This window comes from Sebastes umbrosus, chromosome 20 (genome assembly GCF_015220745.1).
Source record: "Sebastes umbrosus isolate fSebUmb1 chromosome 20, fSebUmb1.pri, whole genome shotgun sequence".
NCBI classification, from domain to species: domain Eukaryota; kingdom Metazoa; phylum Chordata; class Actinopteri; order Perciformes; family Sebastidae; genus Sebastes; species Sebastes umbrosus.
Window position 1 is genome coordinate 17,391,036 of NC_051288.1, and position 21,220 is coordinate 17,412,255.

Consider the following 21,220-nt stretch of genomic DNA (forward strand, 5'->3'; position numbering starts at 1 on the left):
TGCAATCTCCATACCTCACCGTTACAGATACCGCCAGATCCTACACACTGGACCTTTAAGTCACAAATTCAGAACTACTATCAACATGTCCAGACCATTAATACCGACTCATGTTTCCAATCTCTTTATGCTCTTGTAATTCAGCTATTTTCCTCCACAGATTAAGAAAAGTAATGTGCCTGAAACTGACAGAAACTCTGTCTTCTCTTCAATGAGAGAACAGTTTATTTGCTGTATTTGATCATTAGACAAATAACTAATTTAAAGGATACAACAAAAAATGTTTAGTTGGCTGAATGAGTGGCAAAGTTGTCGAGGATCAAGATGACACCCAGGCCAAAAAATGCACTGTTTCCCCTTTTCCTAACTAACACAAAAACATTTTCAATCCATCCAAGTGCTCTCCCGTCTCGTAAAAGGTCAGTGGAAACCCGACTACTGACTGATCGTTATAAAACTCAGCCTTTCCCCCCCCGAGCTGTAGAAGCTAAACAGCGGTGGCAGAGATGTAAATATTGTGAGGACAAGGCTCTAATCTTTTACCTCTTCATTTCCTCGTATAATAAATATTTAAGGCACATCTCATTATAGGTTCATGGGTGTCAGTTTGAAACAAAATGTTCCAGATTACACAGAATGAGAGATAAGGTGTGTAAGATCCTGGGTGATGAATTTGAGAACAAAAAAAGGATGAAAAAAAAATCTGGATGCTGCCATAAAATGCACCCATCGTTCCCTTTGTGTTTGTACCTGGCACGCAGAGAGCCGCCTGGCTGGACTTTTGTGCGTTTTTCTGCTTTGATAGTCTCACATCGCCATTAATCTCTCACAAAGATGCCATTATAGATGTCATTAAATGTGGTGTCCAGCAAAACGTGCGAGCAGCCAGTCTGAATAATTAATTCCTCCTGTTCGTGCTGCGGGGACTCTTCTGATCACAGCTCAACCCCGGTAACACGCTCTGTTATGATTGGCTAAAGCAAGGTCAGTATCTTAGGAGACCTCGCTCTAATATCCAGCGGCAATTAGTGGCTGCTGTGCGGATGTTGCACATGTTATTATGTGATAGGGGAGCGAGAGGGAGCGCAGGTAGAGATTTAATGTCTCTGAACGCTGTCGCCAAGCAAAAACGGTTTATTGAAGAGCACAAAGGCGAATGGTTACTCAGCGGAGAACACGTGGCGAAACAGAAAACAGTTTCAAAAGGAGGCACAAAAAGCTGTCATAAAAGATAAAGCACTGAAAGAGCACACAGTTCTATCATTATCCTTATTTCTTACAAATATTGACACACAAAACAAACCAAAGCCTCCTCATTCATTTCAATGAGAACACTGCGTCGGCACATTGAAAATGTGACATGAAATGGAGTTTATGCAATTGTTGCCTCGTTTTTTTCTACACACACATTAAATAATGGAAATGAACAAATCTTGCAGCACTTTTGGCGTATCCTTTAAGGGCTGAGGTTTTAATATCATTCTGTATTTTCCGAACATTAAAATTTTGGTCAAAGTATGTATGTTTTAGCGTCAAAATGCTATTTGCCCAAGCCCTTCTAAAAACCTTTTGCCATGTGACCTGGCGTAGGTTTCTGCATGATGACGTTGCTACATGTACAGTATATATACATCCATATAGTTAGTGTATTAACGTTACATACAGTAACTTAGATGGCCGTCGGCACGCTCCCAGTTTGGAGAAGCAGACAATTGGACGCCAAAAGTCACACAATAACACAAACAAAATAACCGATCAATGCAGCCGTAGACCAGCAACTCCCGTGTTCTGTGAGCTAAAATGACTGTTTTTGTGAATGTAGTCTGGTGGCTTTGAAAACACGATATAAAAGCTTCAGTTCCCCGTCAGAAAGGGCTGTCTGATGACAAGGTAAAGCAGTAAAAATAATCTGAATATAGCGTACACTTGACTAAAACACGTTTTTCTGCTCCCTTCGTCCACAGTCGCTCTACCTCGCCATCAGACAGCCTACGGGGAAGTAAAACCATTATACCGCTCTCTTCAATGCCACCAGACTACATTCACAAAAGCAGTAATTTTAACTTGCAGAACGTGGAGTATACATACAACCCCACTTCAAAAAAATCCGAGCTAACCCTTTCAGCTATTTCCAAATTTAGCACAGCTAACTTTGACTCAACTAGTGCTAGCGTTCACATTATTCATAACCTTATTGATTAGCTTTGATTAGCTCACTTTGGTAACCTACGTCACTGCTTTTTGCTAACGGCTGAGTGGATGTTGGACCCACTTTGGGAACCATTGCTAGACAGTAGTACCACTGTCCACTGTTTTGGCATCTGATAAGCTTTCAAATATATTATTCAAACTGGACTGGTTTGAATTGCATCGCTCTAAACGCGTCATAACAGTGAAAGCAGTGTTTGCTGGGAAGCCAGTGAGGGATCATTAGCGAATCGTACAGGTTGAAGGGGGGGGGAACTGTGTGGAGTGGGGGTGAAATGTAGGGTACACGTAAGGTGAAAGGAAGCTGCTAGTATAGCGACCGACTGGCCGTCCACATCCTCCCCAGGACAACAGAAACCACAGTGCGAGGAGGAGGAGGAGGAGGAGGGGTGGGAAACTGACCGCTCCCATTGGAATGAAAAAAAAAAAGGAACAATGCTGAAAAATACACAGTCATAAGAAAAGACCACTGTCTCCATCAAAACACAGAGGCAACAAAGGAGTCAAACAGAAAGTCTCAGCGAAACGTCTGAGCGATGGACACTGAACAAGCTCGGCGTCGACTCTGTATGAGTCAGTCCATTGTGAGGCGCACAACGCACGAGTCGAGTTCCCAGTGAATCAGAGCAGTCAGCTGCCATCCACCACCTCAAGGCACAGGGCCAGTCTAGCACAGGACCGCAGACATGTGACCGGCACTCTCGCACAACCGCCGTTACTGTACTGGGGAACAGAGTGGCTGACAGTGAGCTCTCTTTAAAGCATGTTTGAACAAGTTTTCTCATTCAGATAATATACTGCCATGATATAGGAACAGAGAGGTAGCAGGTGTTTGTAAATCTATAGACGACTGCGACTTGTGATTTACAGTGTGCTGTCAGGAGGGTGCAGTGACATCAATACTGCAGCGGGAGTTAGTCTGAGGCCTCGCTGAGGACACCAAAATATCCCCCCCCCCCCTCCTTCCTCTGACAGCGATACACGTGCAGCTGTCTAAATATTGCTTCTCCCTTCTTCTGCTCTTCATCTCGCCATTCCTCTGCTCCTCTCTCTTCGCCTTTTCTGTCCCTATACGCGAGCTCGCAGCCGTCTGAGTTTGGGAGGGACAACTGTTCCGCCGGCACAACTGGGGGATGTCCACATTTGGTGCTCCGTTGTCATGTCATCAGTCCGGGTGCAGAGGGGGCTGGGAATAACTCGCTATAACCAGCCGCACACCTGTGGTACCAATTATCTCGTTGCTAACCACAATTAGATTATCCCAAATGTAAGTAATATTTCCTACAAGGCACTGCGGCGTCGCTACATCACTGTATGCAATTAAGCTTTTAACGCAATTTATATAAGAAGCAAGACCAAAGCTAATCTCATAAAAAGGACAAACAGAGCCATTAAAAGTCCTCTGCTCTTTACTTCATTACTGGCTCAGCTTGCTCTCCTTATACGCCGAGAGTCCCCAGGTGCATGAATGTTTCATGGCCACCCTGCTGCCTGCTTCCCTCCGCTCAGATTCAGCCTTTTCTCCCTCCTCCCAGAGGAAGCTCCAACTCCGCTGTCAATTGCACTCACTTACACTCTGCTACCGTCATCATCAGCCATTAGTTGGGGTGGTGGTGGTGGTGGGGAGAGGCGGCACATAAGACAGCTGTTTTGCCTTGATGACTCAATCATCCCCTTCAGTGGGATTAGCATCAGTATCATCATCCTCATCATCGCCTTTGATCCCAAAAATTACCAAACAATCTCAAATTGATGACTATCAGCCCGTCTGCCATAAAATTCCTAAGCTTTCAAGAAGATCCGACTTCATTGTGCGACACTCGATCGCGCCGCAGAGCTTAAAGAGATAAAATGGTAATATATTTCATATCAAAAGCCTTCGAAATTTATTTCAGTTTTTAAAGTCACAAAGTGATGCAATACCATACCTGTAAATACTTCTTGAGCTGTGGATCAGTTTCAGATCCTTTTAATGAAGTAAATGTAATTACATCAATTACAAGTAAATGTTAGAGTTTGTGAGTATTTGTAGCTGGTCGAGGTGGAGCTAACTTTAAAGGAATAGTTTGACGTTTTGGGAAATGCACATATTCACATTCTTCTCAAGAGTTAGATGTAAGTAAGATCGATACCAATCTCATATCATCACATTGTCACACTAGCAGTATTTCCATTCAATTGTCGAGCAAATTTTAAGCAAACTTTTGAAATTCCGCAAGAAGAAGTAGAGGTTGCGAAACAAAACTAGTCGGCTTGGCCATCTAACCATCTACGATAAAAAATGGAGAGAGGACTTCAGGAATTAGTTTCAATTAAGCAAGTTTTAATAGTTCTTTCATGTCAGCTAATATTGGCCATGTTTCTTGTTGACTCACTGGATCGAAGACAGGCATTCGCACGTTCACGGGAATATCCGAGAAGACGCCGATAGCGGAAACAGCTGATCAGTTGTGTGAGTTAAATGTCCGCTACGTCAGAATTTATTCGGCAAAGGCGTTTCCATATGTTATGGATGCTAAAACCTTTTTTGCAATTGAGGAAGTTTTGTCGAATTTTTCCGTTTCCATACAGCTTTTCTAATGCAATACTTCAAAATCTGAATAGAAATATGTGAATGGAAACATGGCTACTGTCATTTAATATATTGTTATTGGAGTAATGTTGATTATACACGCTTTAACTACTCTATATACAGTCAAATAGTTCTGTAAACATGCTAACATCTGTAGAGTAACAAGCAGCTATAACTGTCAAATAAAAATAATGGAGAAAAAAAACAACTCTTAAATGTACGAGACAGGAAGCATAAAATAACAAAATGGTAGTGCAAAAACTTAATGAACTTAAATTACAGCGACTGCTAGGATCTGGGCTTCTATTTGTCTGTCTGCTGTAAATAAATGTTCAAACTGAGACCAGCTGATGGGCTAATTCAGGGCTCTGCAGCGCTGCCACCATCATCATTTCATTAGCTTCTACGCAGACATATTACAAATAGAACACTTAGCAGAAGCTGTGTGGCGTCAAGTCAAGCTTGTTGGGTCTTGGTTATATTCTACCAACAAGAATGTACCAGATCTAATGAGACCACAGTGACTGCTCTCACTGACGGAGAGAAATGCAATAATATGGGCAGACGAAAAAGGCTTGTTGATGTGGTCGTATTTCAGAAGAAGCAGCATCGAGGTAGACCATTCACAAGCCAACAGCATCTCAATGCCAAGCGTTCTTAAAACAATTTACGCCATGCCATTAATTAATATGTTGGCTTATGAAGCGTGACATATTCAAGCTATTCATCACAAGCAGGAAATTGACAAGTTATCCGTGGAAGGCATGTCAAAGGGATATCGGCTTTAATTTTGCATCAAAGGGAAGCAAGCGCCACTCCATTTGTTCAATACTCTTCATTTTTTTCTTTGTGGCGTTCTTTGTCTGAGTGGAGCCGGAGCAGATAGCTGACACAAAGACGCGTAAAGGCTGCTCGGAGATTCAGCAGGGGTCACGAAGCAGTGGGGAAGTTCATCTCAGAGCCAAGTGTTGCTTAATGGCTTCCTCCTGCTACACTGTACGTCAACTCAGCCCGTCAGAGCACATCTGTCCCGAGTACACAGACACTTTGTACCGCCGCAGTCACCCTGTCAATCAAACCGGCATGTCACCGACTATCACCAGCGGTTGCATCGACGCTGGTTGGGGGTGCACGTACAAGCATGAGCGGGCATTTGTGTGCGTCTATGGGGAAAGAGGTTGTTGACGCCACCAAGTCTATTTTAAGTCCAGCACACTGAGTTCTGCCTCTGTGTTATGCTGCTCTGTTCCGAGGACAGGCGGCCCGGGTCATCAGCATCAGCGGAGCGCCGGGATAGCTCCGGCTCTGCTCCTTGACCCCGGCCCTCCAGCTCCTTCATCAGTGGGAGAGACTTACAAGATTCCTGGGCGGCAGTTTAAGGGGAGGCTATCTCCAAAAAGGAGGCACTTTCTTGACGGATGCCATGTTCATCCACCTCTTTCTCTCTCCGGTGACTAATGGGCTAATAATTCAGCTGTCACCCTGGCACGTTATCTTGCAGTCTCTCCTGGGAAGTACCACCCCGGAACATCTCCGCCACAGTCTCAGCTCGGAAAAAAAAAAAAGATACGCTTCAAGATTCCCAAAGTTGCTTTTCAGCTATTGTGAAGGGATCAGAGTGGAATTCCACATGAGCGTTAAAGATAAGATAATAGATGGACCTCAAAGAAGATGCAAGAAGGCAACCTGGCTCGATCGCTACCTTGTCATGCCCGGTTACTCAGCTAGTAGTGTACAGGAAAATCCTTTTTCCATTCATCTACTACACGTTATTGATGAACCTCTGAGTTAATAGTTAATTGTTTACTGTTAAGACACCACCAGTTGTTCAATTCATTCCACATTGTATTTTATTGTGGTAAAGTGTTTTGTATTAACTTTGTAGCCACTTTTACACTTTACTATCCAGTTAAGTGAGTTCCTGCATTTCTCAGAATGTTTTTTGGACACTCACATAATATCTGCAGGAATAAAATGCACCAGAAATGCACGTCAAAGTACCTTCCTAATGGTGGGGTTTCTAGTTTTGGATTAGATGTATTTACTCAAGACCATGCTAACATGGTATGGAGTGCAGACAGACAACAAGATGTATGACAAAATAATGCCAAAACAATGGCACATGGCAGGAATGAAGCATAAATTACACAAATTAAAGAAATTCTTAAAGAAAGCTGTCACAAGAAAGGGATGTCACAAGAAATGATATTTAGGTAAAGAGTCGACGCCAAAATTCTGAACACATGACGGTACTCGTTTTTCTTCAGTACCACAGATACCGGGGATCAGGGCTCGAGACGATAGAAAATGTCTCTGATAATGCTACATTATGAACAACAAATCTGTACTGAAAAGCTGTTAGCTGTTAGCAACCGGTGGGCAGCACAGTCCTGCATGGCTAAATAATGTAGTTAACAGCTAACGTACGGAGGTTGCATTGAGTTACATTATGTTGCGTTCAAGCTCTATTCCGTAAAAATGTGCAAAGGTAAATTATAACGTTATCATGATGTGTTCAAATGCAGGCCTTCTCTTGTAAAATTTAGATTTTGACAAGAAACTTGAGGCAGATCATCAGGGATTAATAATAAATTCGTAAAAAAAACAGTATGCAAACGGTAATAAAGGAATGTACTGTGAAGTACATGGTATCGACAGCTAAATTTCTGGTATTGTGACATCCTTACATATAACCTCTGGCTTATGTGACTTTAATAGCAAAATAAACACAGAGGGATGGTTTAAATAGTACTTTGGTACTTTGGTACTCATGGTAGTCCTACCCTAGAAGATAATCATTGCAGAGATTACAGATCTTCTTTTTCCTTTCCTGACACTTTGATGTTCCACTAACTTTGGGGAATCTGTTGTTTATAACTCTGAAGTTACAGATAGCCAGTCTGTAATTTCTGTTTTCACGCAGTAAATACTTAACAAATGGTGTCCTGTCTGTTCTGTTTGCAAATTTCAAAGAAGTTTCTAAACAACTTTTTGTAAAGTTAACTCATCACATACTTTGGAGCTCACAAAACTGATCTTTCAACACCTGTTTCAGGAAACATCTATGTACAGACACTACAATGGCTATCAGTCTAACAGCTTGTCATTCAGACCGCTGGGTGTTCGGGTTGAATGATAAACTCTCACTGCTCCGCCATGTGCTTGTTTAATAAAGTACTTCCACTTGACTCAACACTGGTCAGTGGAACAAGGGAGTTGTGATTGCGTCTGGGTGTGAAGCTGCTGCAGAGCATTAATTTAGCCGAGGTCTATTTGATCAAAACGCCTCTCTGTTATTATATTCAACAGAAATCTCATCAGAACAAGAGTTCACTCCAACAAGTGATAATAATCCTTCTAATAGGCTTGAATGTTTTGAAACTGGAAGTTAAGTGGCTGCTCTCTTTGTTTGCCCGTGCAGGGGAGGTGGACATGTGTGCAGACGGAGGCAGGGGCTCCGAGGCCAGGCCCTCTATCCTTCCTGTTCAGTTACCAGAGGCCTCACACTTATCAGTTCCAGATCTCACAAGAACAGAGAGAAAGAGAGACCACTGACAGGAAGGGGATTTTTTTCCTTCCTTCCTCTTTTTTTTTTTTTTTCCTTTAGCGAGGTTAACAGAATGTCTGCACCCTTCACATTTCACAGAGGAAAGCAATTATTCATTAGGGCTTACACTGGCTGGCGCAACAGAGACAAAAAAGACCAACCTGGCAACCTTCAGACATCAACCAACTGAAATGAAACTGGGTACCAAAGCTGGTAAAGAGCTTGTCGATTAATCGATCGACAAGAAATACCACGCCAACTATTTCCATAATCGTTTATCATCATTCAACCCGGTCTCACAGGAAGGCCTATAAATTGCACGACATTACAAGGACATTCTACGTGTCATGAGGATGCATTTTAGTGTGTCATTTGTACACCACGCAACAAAACTATGGTAGCATCCAACTCACTTAGGTTTATGCAACAAATCCACTTAGTTAGGTTTAGGAAAATCCTCATAGTTGTCCTTAAAATAAGTACGTAAACTAAGTAAAATACATATGGAAAACACGTCACAAACGTCACTAAAAAACACATCATTAACGTAACTAACAAAACACCAAAAGTCGTGTGTTTATTGGAGTCATCCAACTCTCCAAATGGCATGCCAAAATCAAGAAAGGCATTCTCATTGCTAAATGCCTTGCGCATTATCGTGTTCCAGCTTCTCAAATGTGAACATTTTCTGTTTATTTCTGTTTTAGATCATCATTAACAGAATATCTTTTTGGTTTAGTACTGTTGGTCAGACGAAACAAGCATTTGAAGATATCCTTTTTCACTATTTTCTGACATTTTATAGACTGAGCAAATAATCCCCAAAAATAACCGAGACATTAATCAATAAAGAATAACTCACAGCCCTACACGCACTTAATTTCTAGTGATCGTATTTCAACCTCAGAGATCACACTTCTCCAGTCGAGACTGTTGCTATTTCTCTTCACCGCAGCCTCTCCATCAAACTCAGCTAGATTTTCCCTCCGCAAAGGCAACCTTACATCGACAGTGAGAGGAGGAAAATCTGTCATTGAGAGTGAGGGAGAGAGAACTGACTGTGAAGCACTCGTGTCATGTCCCCGTTCGTGTCGTATCCACCCTCGTTGCACTTGCTCTCGCTGTCTACCTCGCCTGACATTTCCACAATAATCACTTTGGTTTATCCCACTCAGCTTTGTGGCGGGCAGATGTTTGTCAGGGCGCCGTATTTCTCAGCGTTCACACTGCTCTGATCAAGATTAACCACTCTTATCTATTCAGTATGTGTGTGTGTGTACTGGATGTCCCAATTCCTAATCCATGAAGCCATAGCTGTATTGTATAATACAGTGGACGAACCAATTACATTCCCTTTCCACCACATAATTCTCCCTTTTAGTTGGAACATACACTGAGCCACATATTGCATAAGGATAAACTGGTGGCTTGCTGGTGAAGAGGATAGCCATGACCTTCCTCTGTGTGTGTGTGTGTGTGTGTACACTTTCAGACTGCATATGGACTCTGCAAAAAAACATAAACACACGCAACATCTCAGCACTTTGTTACTCAGAGCCCCCCCAGGAGCTCCTAATGAAATCAACATGCTCTGCAAGGTGAGCCGACGCTGGCCACACACAAACTGCTGCCATCAAATGTTTACCAAAGACACCGGAGCACGGCGGAGGACAGAGCGTGTCCGAGCAAACAAAGTTGTAGTCTTTAAATCAAGTGTAGTGACAGGGGAGGCAGATATCTGTTTCCACTAACAAGCTTTGTTTAATTCCAGACAAAGCGACATTTAATTAAGAAGGTCCTTACAGAGCCGCAAAGTCTCAGTCATTTAAAAGAATCTGTGCTCTCAAAATTATTTAATTCTTTCACACAAATTAGTCATTTCCTGCTCTCGAATTCACAAAACGTAAAGATTACCCGCGCCTTCTCATGTGTTAGAGGTGGCTATTCGCAGGGCTGGTTGGTGAACTACTGTACCTGGCAAGCTCTATAGCTAACATGTCAGCAACAATAGCTCTCCATGCTTCTTTTTATTTTCTCTCTACTGTGCCGTTTACTCCCCCACAGCATTTTGTTCTCAGGACAATACATCAAATAGTGTTACTGAGATGTCTTCCGAAAAGTTATTCCTATTTTTTAAGGAATTCCCCTACAAATGTCAAGCAACATCAGTCAATTTCCACACGTTACATGCATACAGTGTTTTCAAAATAAACTTCTGTCTTCACAGGAAATAACTTGGTTAGGTTTAGGCAACAAAACTACTTAGTTAGCTTCATGAAAAAAAAATCGTGGTCTGGGATAAAATAACCACAGAAGTGGCGTAGCTTAAGTACGGAAGTTACGTGAACAAATAAATCAACGTTGTCTTCTGGTTTCACACGGGACACGAACAGCGGTCTCCCGGACAAACGTCTGTGTTTTTTTTCACCCTCCCTACGCAGCATTTGTCGCTCTTTATAGGCCTATTTCTTTGTTCACCAATACTTGGATTAAATACGCATTGATTTCGTGGTATATATACAAATTACAGTGCATTACTTTTCGTAGGTATAGCTACGAACGGTGTACGAGAACAACCTGCACTGAGCGAGTTAGCTTGCTAACAATCAGTACGCAAGCTCATTAGCTTGTCCCCTAATGTAACAATACGTTTTTTTTCCCCCCCAACACCTTATTTGAGACCTGTCTCGTAATGGTCTGCAAACCATGATGTTTACACTTCGACAGAGGAGGGTTAAATGAAAGAAGATGGTGCAACAAAGCTAATAATTTACGATGGCTTCCTCCGTTTTGGCTTCATTCCCTTAAAAAGGTCAACACTGTCAAAGGCTTATATTTTGGTCACAACGGTACAAATTTGCTTGTCAAAGTTCACCACAGTTGAACCTGATGTGAAAGATTTACCCCCTTTGAAATGCTAATGGAACATGCCAAGGATACACAGTGGTCAGCTACAGCTATACACACAACTGGTAGCATCACAACTGCATTAAAAAGAGTGTAGAGGACAAACTAAGTGAATGCGACAACCTAATAATATTTGCATAAAGGCAATAAATTCACTGCAAGCACCTCATCACCAAAACACAACTGCTAGCCTGCCGCTAACAACCTGCACCTTCAGTTTCTACTGCGACGGTAACACTAATTTCAAAGCATACATTTCTACTTCACACCTGCTGGGCTCTGCAGGTCCCGCCAAAATAAGAAAAAAACAAGACTCACCTGCGTTGACTTCAATCCTTGATTCTTCACCACGAAGGACCCCCCCACCCATTCACACACCAGGAGGAGAAACACTTCAGCGCCTCACGTCTTCTGCCCCTGAGAGAAATCAGAGGGGGGAAAAAGAAAATACATCAATCACCGCTGCATTATCCACCAATCTCCAAAACACTGAATTATTACATTTGCATTTTTTCTTCCCCCCTGAAAATCAAGCCCACTCGCAAATTCCTTTGGGCTCCATCTGTGCCTTGCTTAACGTGATACACTTCTTCTTCCCGGCACGGATAAGCTCCTTCACGCTCTCGTGCCCATGAAGGACGAATCAAAAGAGCAACCGATGATCAGTATGGTATCATAAACATCCACCACAGAGTAAGCTCGCTGCCGTGGCACACTCACAATTCACTCCCCGATTGACAGATAAGCCTATTAAGACAGGCCTTCACTATAGCTTTGCACTTAGCTCATAGTGCCGCGTATGCCTAGTGACATTCAGACCTTTAAAAATGACCACATTAGTTATTGGTGAAGTTCAAAAAGGTGTGAGGAAACCATTAGATATAAGCCAGTTAAGCACTTAATACAATAACCCAGAAAATAAAGAGGACATTTTATTTAGGGGCCACACAGTTTATCGCCACAAGCAAGTGCAGACTTCATTTTCCTTAGAGAACTAATCATTGTGAGTAGTTGTAATTATTAGCATAATAAGCATGTGTTATCTCTCCATAAAGCATGCGTGCCTCTGCAGACATCTGAGAGAGAATAAGCAAACAAAAAACACTTTGAATATTAACATTTGCAATAATTCCAATACCCAAATGAGTGGCTGACCTCTCTGTGTGAGTGTTGTAACTTTATTTTGAAGTTCCACAAGAACCTTACATGTAAAAGAAAGGAGTCTACTTTGGATGTCGAAAGCTATTATTCAGGACTTCATGAGAGAGTTCAGCTAAATTAAAGTCCTCGACCCCTCTTTGAATGAAGGGTCTAAGTTAAGGTAGTGCTTAAGGATCTTTAAGGTAGCAGGTGAAAGAGTAGAAACAAACTATTGGCCTTTTTCTTTGTTCCTGTTCTGCTCCCAATTTTTCTTAACACTCATTTTCAAGTAGTCAAATGTTGAACTATGACATTTCAAGGAGCTGATTGGGATGCTAGAAGGGAAAGATAGAATAAAAATGTCTTGAGTGTGGAGTGTTAGTACGGGACGAATGCCATTTTTTTCCCCACCCCTCCCTTCCCTCCTTTAAAGCCTATAGCTGTATCCTGTTAGTGTATCGGTTTCACAAAGCGTCTGCTTAGTGACACGCAGCATGTTCGCCATTTCTAGAGCTTCTCCTGAGCCCATGCTTTGGTTGACAGGACGAGGCTAATGCTCCAAATATAAAAACTGTCTACCCACAAGGTGCATTTTCACATTCAGCAGGAGAAGGCGGACCCTTGTGCCTTGCTTTTTTTTTTCTTTTTTCTTTTTTTTTTTAATCATTGGAAGATTTTTCAGGCAGCGTTTCTCCCCTGTTGGAAGTGCCGCTCTCTGAAGAGAGAAAGTGGAGGAGCGCTGGGGGCTCAATGGGTCGAGAGAGGAGGAGGAGGAGGTGGAGGAGGAGGGGTTGACGCTGGGTGCCTCCTTTTTAAAGCCAGATTCTCCCCAGATACCTCCGTGCTATTCATCAACAGCTTTTCCAGGGCTGTGAAAAATCAATGTGCTTTGCACTGCAAACAGTTCATAATGACGGGGGATGGAGGGAAAAAAGCTCAACTGCAACAGAATTGATTTGTTTAAGTACAATAACACGGCTCTGCGGCGCGGCGAGGAGGAGGCTCGGGCCCAGACAAAGACTGACTGGCAGTATGAAACCACAAGCAGTAATTGACAAACTGCTGGCAAAGTGCAAATCTGAAATACAGACGCCTGTTATCTAATTAAAGGAGTTTTTCTCTGAATCACCACCTGACAGAGGAAAATACAGGTTGAGTCTCAAATGACTGCATATCTTCTCTATGTAAACCCCAAATAAAGAGTTTTAAAAAACAGAAAACATTTCGCTGTCATCAGACGATCTGAAAAAATACTCATATGTACAATAAGTTTATTCAGATTAATAGTTCTTTTTTTGCCAGTATTGATTAATAATACTTTTTTTAGGGCTGTCAATCGATTAAATTATTAAATCACGATTAAACTGTTTTTTTATCTGTTCAAAATGTACCTTAAAGGGAGATTTGTCAAGTATTTAATACTCTTATCAACTCCCATAGTGGGCAAATATGCTTGCTTTATGCAAATGTATGTATATATTTATTATTGGAAATCAATTTACAACACAAAACAATGACAAATATTGTCCAGAAACCCTCACAGGTACTGCATTTAGCAAAAGATATGCTCAAATAACATAACATGGCGAACTCAAGCCCAACAGGCAACAACAGCTGTCAGTGTGTCAGTGTGCTGACTTGACTATGACTTGCCCAAAGCTGCATGTGATTATCATAAAGTGGGCATGTCTGTAAAGGGGAGACTCGTGGGTACCCATAGAACCCATTTTCATTCACATATCTTGAGGTCAGAGGTCAAGGGACCACTTTGAAAATGGCCATGCCAGTTTTTCCTTGCCAAAATTTAGCGCAAGTTTGGAGCTTTAACTTATTCTCCTTTGCGACAAGCTAATATGACATGGTTGGTACCAATGTATTCCTTATGTTTTCTAGTTTCATATGATGCCACTATCTTCACTTTGGAACTGAGGCCGCTACAACCTCTGACAGATTGATATCACAAGTTGCGTTGATGCGTTAAAGAAATTAGTGGCGTTAAAACACATTTGCGTTAATGTGTTATTATCGCGTTAACTTTGACAGCCCTACTTATTTTAAACTGAAATGGCAAAATAATTTAGGAAAAATTCATTACCCTCACAAGTTCCCAGAGCTCAAATTAACATCTTTAAGTTGTTTGTTTTGTCTGACCAACCAACCAAACTGTTTAGATATTTAATTTATAAAGATATAAAACAAAAAAAAGCAGCATGTATTCACATTAGAGAAGCTGGAACGAGCAATTCTGCTTGATAAATAACTTAAACGGCTGATTAATATATTTTCCTTGAATCGCAACAGACACAAAAATCTATTCCACATCATATTCACACACACACATATCTGCTCTAATCATGCTTGCAACTCCAACACACACACACAGATAAACACACACACACATTATTTGTAGTTCTGGCAGGGAGTCACGGCATCCCGAGCCAATTCAAAGCACATGCAGAGCGGGTTTGATGTTGCATAAAGCAAAGTCATCACAATGTTTAAAAGATGACACCAGGCTTCACCTAGAAAAAGAATAAACTTTCACAAGGTGAGATTTTTTAAAATCTCCTGATACTGCAAAAAAAAACAGTAGCTGGGAGTAAATTGTGTCAAGACAGGCCGGCACAATAAAACATTTCTCCCTGCCTCTCTTAAGCCGGCCACAGAGGTGCATTTATCATTGTTATTATTCCTTCAGAGAGGCCCTCCCAGGTTTAATTGGGTCCTCATGGAGTCAAAATCCCCGCAGTCGCCACAGCCACCGGCGCTGGACAGGCTCATTCCTTCCTTCCCAGTCAGCAGCAGGTTTTACTGGCTGCGTGAAGAACAGTCGTTCTGTGCAAAGTGGCCGCGAAACCCGCTGGTGAGTCAGACGGGTGGTGGGAACTGGATGCCGCCCGCTAAGCCCGGACAATGGCGGTAGAGGAACACCTGGGGTGAAACTCTCACCTGGCTCTGCTCTCAACGCTGTGGGGAAAAGCTCTCGAGAGCCACAGGCTGTCTGTCCACCCAGCCAGCTCTTTGGAGCCATTATTCCCAGTGGGCCACATTTGCATTTTAACTGGTAAATACAGTAGGTTTTGAATGCGCGTGGATGTGGACAAATGGAACAGGATTAAAGAGGGTTTTTCAGCCTCAATGAAAAAAGGGAAACAATGAGATAAGGTGATAAAAAAGAAGCTCAGAAACATTTAAACACACAGAGCTACTTTGCATTGTTGAATGTGCGGTTTGCTGAGTGAAATTAATAATGGTTATGACCTTTTTTTTTGCAAAAAATATTGCAAAATTTCCTTTTTTTTTTACCACATACCTTTTGACAGTTTTAAAAAGCAGACAAAAGCAGATAAATGTGTGAAAAAAGGAACTATTTTAATCACAAAACTATGCTCTCAGTAATAAATACCATCTCTGGAACTTCTGCCCTCCCATTCACCTCCCTCAACAGCGCTCCACTTCCACTTGGTGTTACATTGAGCACAGAAATCTCGAAGCCTCCTTGAGGCTGCTGCTTCCTGTTGTTGATATGCTCAAGACATGCAAGATCAACCGAGATACGCATCTCTCTGCTTTTCAAAAAAGACACCCGACAAAGACACTTGAAGTCAAAGGAGGAACGCTGGAACAGCAAATGTAGGAATGACAAGCTCGTCGTTTGTAATGATTTTTTCTGCAGAGGAGCAGGTTTTCAAGATAAAAGCAGGATTGTGTAGAAACACGATGGTAATCATCTTCCCCTCGCAGCTAGTGTGTTTACATATACACTAATAACGTGACACTTGCAACCGTCTGTAACACTTTAATTGGGTTATTTTGCTGGAATTACGGTTAAAGGTCGAGTAGTCATCACTCTTTCGAATTATATGTTTTGTATAGACGGGTTGCAACTTCTTATCAATTTCACTATACATGAACATGTTGATTACTGTTTCAATAAATCAATTTGACTGTAAATTTCAATGTAAAGCAGGTCGTAACCACACATGCAAATATTGTCATTGTAATACTGTAAAAACAGCAGTTAAAAACGTTCACTATTCAACTACATTTTGGCCTTGTTTTAACCTAGATGTCTAGAAGTCTTTTGACCTGTGAATCACCAAATTGATGCTTACTGGGATTTATAACACAGCCGGCGATGGTGGAAGAAAAATACTTTCATGTGACTAATAATTGAACACATTAATCAACATTAAAAAATCATTCTGTGTTTTGCGGCGCTCCTAATACTAACATTTCCCACAGACATGAGTGACCCAGTTATTGAATAAATCATGTGAACTTTGCTTGGTGGGGATAGACTGTATATAAGAAGTAGACGTGGTCACCGTGACGTGAAGTCTCGAGTTCTGCATTTTGGCAGTCGCCAACAACATGTACAACCGAACCCTGAATAAGACATCTTTAGGCAACCAAAATGTTTAATAAACTGAAAACACACTGAGAAAGGGTTAAAGTTGTAAGACGAAAACACAGACAACTCCCAGACCGGACAACGCCGTGGTAGCAACGCCCTAAAGCATACCCTGCTTTACGGTCTATTTGACTCTAAATGGGACCATAATTTACAAAATGAACATCATGCTGTATTGAAGAAGAATTGAAACTAGCAATTGAGACCATAAACTCATGTTTACAATGTTTACTGAGGTAATAAATCAAGTGAGAAGTAGGCTCATTCTCTCATAGACTTCTATGCAATCAGACTTCTTTTTGCAACCAGAGGAGTCGCCCCCTGCTGGCTGTTAGAAAGAATGCAAGTTTAAGGCACTTCCGCATTGGCTTGACTTTTCAGACCCGGAGGTTGCCCACTAGTAAGCCCTTTATTGAGTATTTTCTTGTAATTTACAGCTTTAAGGTTATAATGCCGGCATATACTGTACATACTAAACTGTACTGACTGCCAAATCCGGGTTAGCCGAGGAGGGATTGGACGTTTTCCCAACACACACAAGCTACTGGTCTCTGAGGACGTCCGTATGGAGTTATTACATTAGAACGGACTCACATGCAGTTATGGGGCAAAGCCACAAACATCAAGTGTACACACACTGCAGTGAATTGAGTGCTGTAGGGATGATTACAGGTTTAGAGATAATGCTTTTTAGCGTGATACATTTAGAGCGCATGAGACACCAGCTCAGTTAGCTCCCCGGTCCTCACTCTCTACTGATTAACACAAATGCCGGCGCCTTGTTAACCGCCGCTTCTGTAATTATGTGGAGCCTCACACACACACATACACATAACCTATACAGCACACACACTCCAGTGCAACAACAGTGCAGCCGTATACATGTTGTGTGCCACCAGATCAGCATCACAGCAACTACCAATTATGTGTCGTATTCATGCAAATGCAGGTAATTTACTTCCTGCTGTGCACAACTTCCCAGTGTGTTTGCCCTCTGGCATCAGATGTTGGTATCGTGGATCACCTTAACAAGTGAAACACTTAAATGAAGTGATCTCAAAAAGGCTTCTCTTTCAATAGAGAATCATTTTAAAAGGTTAATTTAAAGGTTTATTACAACTTGAGTTTTCAGTAACTCTATGACGGTCATGTCTATAATGCATTATAAACATGCTTTTAATGCGTTATAATATGCTTATAGCACTGTAGCACTTTATATTATCCATAATGGTATATAACAATAATCATAACACATTAAAAAAGCATTTTATAATGACTTTTAAGGTAAAGTATCATAATACTTCATAATTGCTGGTCACTCACTGGCATTGTTTCATTCATTGAATATATATATGAGTGCTTATAACTATACTTATACCATGCTATAAGCATATTATAACACATTTTAAGTATGTTTATAATACATTATAGACATGGCCGTCATAGAAAGTGTTACAGAGTTTTCTCTTCGTAGTTTTGGAAATCACTTCTAACACTGTTACTCACCGAAATGATTGCTAAGATCTGGGAATACAGCGATAACAAAGTCCAACAGAACAAGAAATGAGCAGTCAGACGATCAGACAGGTCGTAAACAAGCCAAAGGTTTAACCAAAGTAACTAAAACTGAAAGTTAGCGCATTCAAAATGTTGATAATCATCTATCATTGCACAGGGAATTGGCGAGCGCACAACTACGGAAAGCATGGAAGGTCAAAGTTGAACCAGGAAGTCAGTCTTGTCATTCAATTAAGAGTTATTGAAGGGGGGGGGAGCTCTTGTAGCTAACTCGTTGTCATTACTGAAAGCAACGACGGCCAAATAAGACACAAGTATGAAAGCAGAATGTCCCTTTAAATACCTGTGTTCTCTATTTCAAAAGGGAGTGAAGTGATGCTTATGAGTCTTACATGAATTGATGGCTTCAATATTATTTCATCTCCTCCCCCTCTCTCTTTCTCTCTCTCTACACTATATCTTGTTTCAAAAGCGAGAGCAGCCCAAGAGGGCGCCTGTGTTTTTATTCCTTTGTTTCCAGTCGTTCCCTATCAGAGCGAGAAGGTGGTAGCAACTCCCACGAGGCGAGATAGAGATAGAGGTGTAGGCTTGCTGGCAGAGCGCTAAAGCAAAGAAACGCTGCACCGTCTGACCACAGACGTATAAAGTGATGCCCCCGTGCCTCCCCCTGTGCTCTGTCCTGCTTCATCTGCAAAGCAAATCTCGTGCCCTGCAGCCAAGAGATTCCTCTTTGGTCACCTGGCTCGGTCTCACCGTTTCACCGGCCCCCGGAGCGGTGGAGGGGTTTACGAGAGGTGAAAGACTTCATAATGTAATGGAGACAAGCGAGAGAGAGAGAGAGAGATAGAGAGGGGGAGATCGTCCTGAGCCAATTGCAAAGGAGAGGTGGGTGTAATGAGGCCTGATCTGTCACAAGAAAGAAACCGCGGTCCTGTATTTGCATTTTCAGCCCCCTTCCTTCATCTCCCTCCCTTATCTTTTCTTCCTCCATCTCGTAATAAGGGAAAAAAGCAATGAGAGGGAAGAAAGGTGGGGAGCGGACATATACACAGAGGAATCCAGGGAGGGGGAAAGAGATCGCATTACTATTGGGAGGGAAAAAATGATTAAAGGCTGAGATGAACACAATCCGCTGGTTCCAGAGGAAAAGAGGAAGGAATTTCCAGAGCCAATAAGCAAAGCATCACAGGGAGACCTGCCTCTCTTCGCTATTCAACCGTGACCATGCCGGCACAAGCACATTTTCTACATCCGCCCTTTTACACTAGCCTATGGCATGTGTGTCTCATGCACACACACAGTCATTAGCGGGGTCTAGGATATTGATCTTTAAAACATTGCTACCTTCTAATTATAGGAAATACTTCAGATTTGACTCAGGAGGAGGAGGAGGAGGAGGAGGAGGAGGTAGTGTTCCTCAGGAATGTGATTGTTGCAGCCAACCAGGTATATAACGGCGTTAAGATGACTCCGTTGCAGAGGACTCTCGAGGCGAAAAGGGAGAGGAGAAAAGAGAAAGAAAAACAGCAACATCAATAATGAAGTGAAGGAGACGGGGGGAAGAAAACAAAGCCGTTCATAACAAATGAGAAAACAGGCAGAGCGTCTCATTGCGAGCGCGCTAACGACAATCAATTAGCAATTGCTCATGATCTTGGGTGCGTCGGAGTATAAGGTGTCTTAATGAGTCCCATTTCCATTAGCTGCTCGACTCGAGAGGCACAAGGAGGAGGCTGCTCCCAACCAGCTCCTCCATCTCAATGCCTAATGACTGCGAGAGTGGATTACTCCATCAATTCCTCGCTTCTCTTTGTTTATCCCCTGCGTAAATAATGGTCAACCATTACAATGCATTAAGCGGGCCACTCTACGCCGAGCGAACGAGAGGGAGAAAGAGGAGCACAAGTGGCTCCGACGGCATCCTCCAGTGATCTCTAGGAAATCGGCTAATACCGGAGAGAGGTGGGGGCAGGAAGGGGGAGCGAGCATCTGATGCTCCACAAAGATCTGGCTGGTTTTTATTAGAGCTGAAACGATTAATCGACTATTTTGATAATCAATTAATAGCTTTTAGTATTTTTTTTAAGAGAAGAGAAGTCCAGATTCTGGAGGTATGGTTGTAGAGTAAATGTGGGAAGAGAAGGAAAGGTCAAGAAGTGCCTTATCTTATGAACACCTCATCAGGTTGCCTTAAAGGGCCAGTTCACCCAAATTAGCAAATACAGCCTTTTTTTCCAATCGCAGGAACCATTCCTGCAACATTTTTGGGGGACGAGCGAATGAAACAACACAGCTTAATTTGCTTAATATTTCCATATGTGCTAAAGCAGAAACAAATAGCCATACACTCAGCAGATCGTTGCTACTTGGAGACCGTCAGTCTGGCCTTTTCAGTGTCTCTCCACCTCACATCACAGTTGCGCATTGTTATCTTGTCAAAGCACAAAGCCATCATTTAAAAGAAATCTGGACTAATTTCCTAATCTTCATGGTTATTGAGATGCTAACAGGAAGGCGCAGATCATTCCTACTTGGAGACAGGAAGTCTGGCCTTTTTCAGTGTCTCTCCACCTCTGCCGGTCTCCTTTATAACATTCAATTAAACATTTGTGCATTGTTATTTTATCATGTGCAAAAATTGGCTCCCAAACAAAGCCATCATTTAAAAATCTGGACTAATTTCCTAATCATCATAGTTATTGAGATGCTAACAGGAAGGCGCAAAAGGGTTTAGATCCTGAGGCTCCTCAGCTCTCTGAAATATTTGTTTAAAGGAACAGTGTGTAGCATTTCGGCGGATCTATTGGCAGAAATGGAATATAATATTCATAACTATGTTTTCATTAGTGTATAATCATTGTTAGCTTAGAATGAGCCCTTCATATCTACATAGGGAGCGGGTTCTCTTCACGGA

At 42.0% G+C, this 21,220-nt stretch overlaps 1 protein-coding gene across 8 annotated transcripts in view; it reads right to left on the reverse strand.

Moving 5' to 3' along the window:
* The window catches only part of LOC119479220 (zinc finger MIZ domain-containing protein 1-like), a 133,093-nt gene that overhangs the window by 84,118 nt on the left and 27,755 nt on the right, over positions 1 to 21,220 (reverse strand). For all 8 annotated transcript variants that reach the window (XM_037754582.1, XM_037754580.1, XM_037754581.1 and 5 more), the window contains exon 2: positions 11,553 to 11,651. The gene's annotated coding sequence lies outside the window, so the exon portion shown is untranslated. The remainder of the gene's footprint in view (positions 1 to 11,552; positions 11,652 to 21,220) is intronic.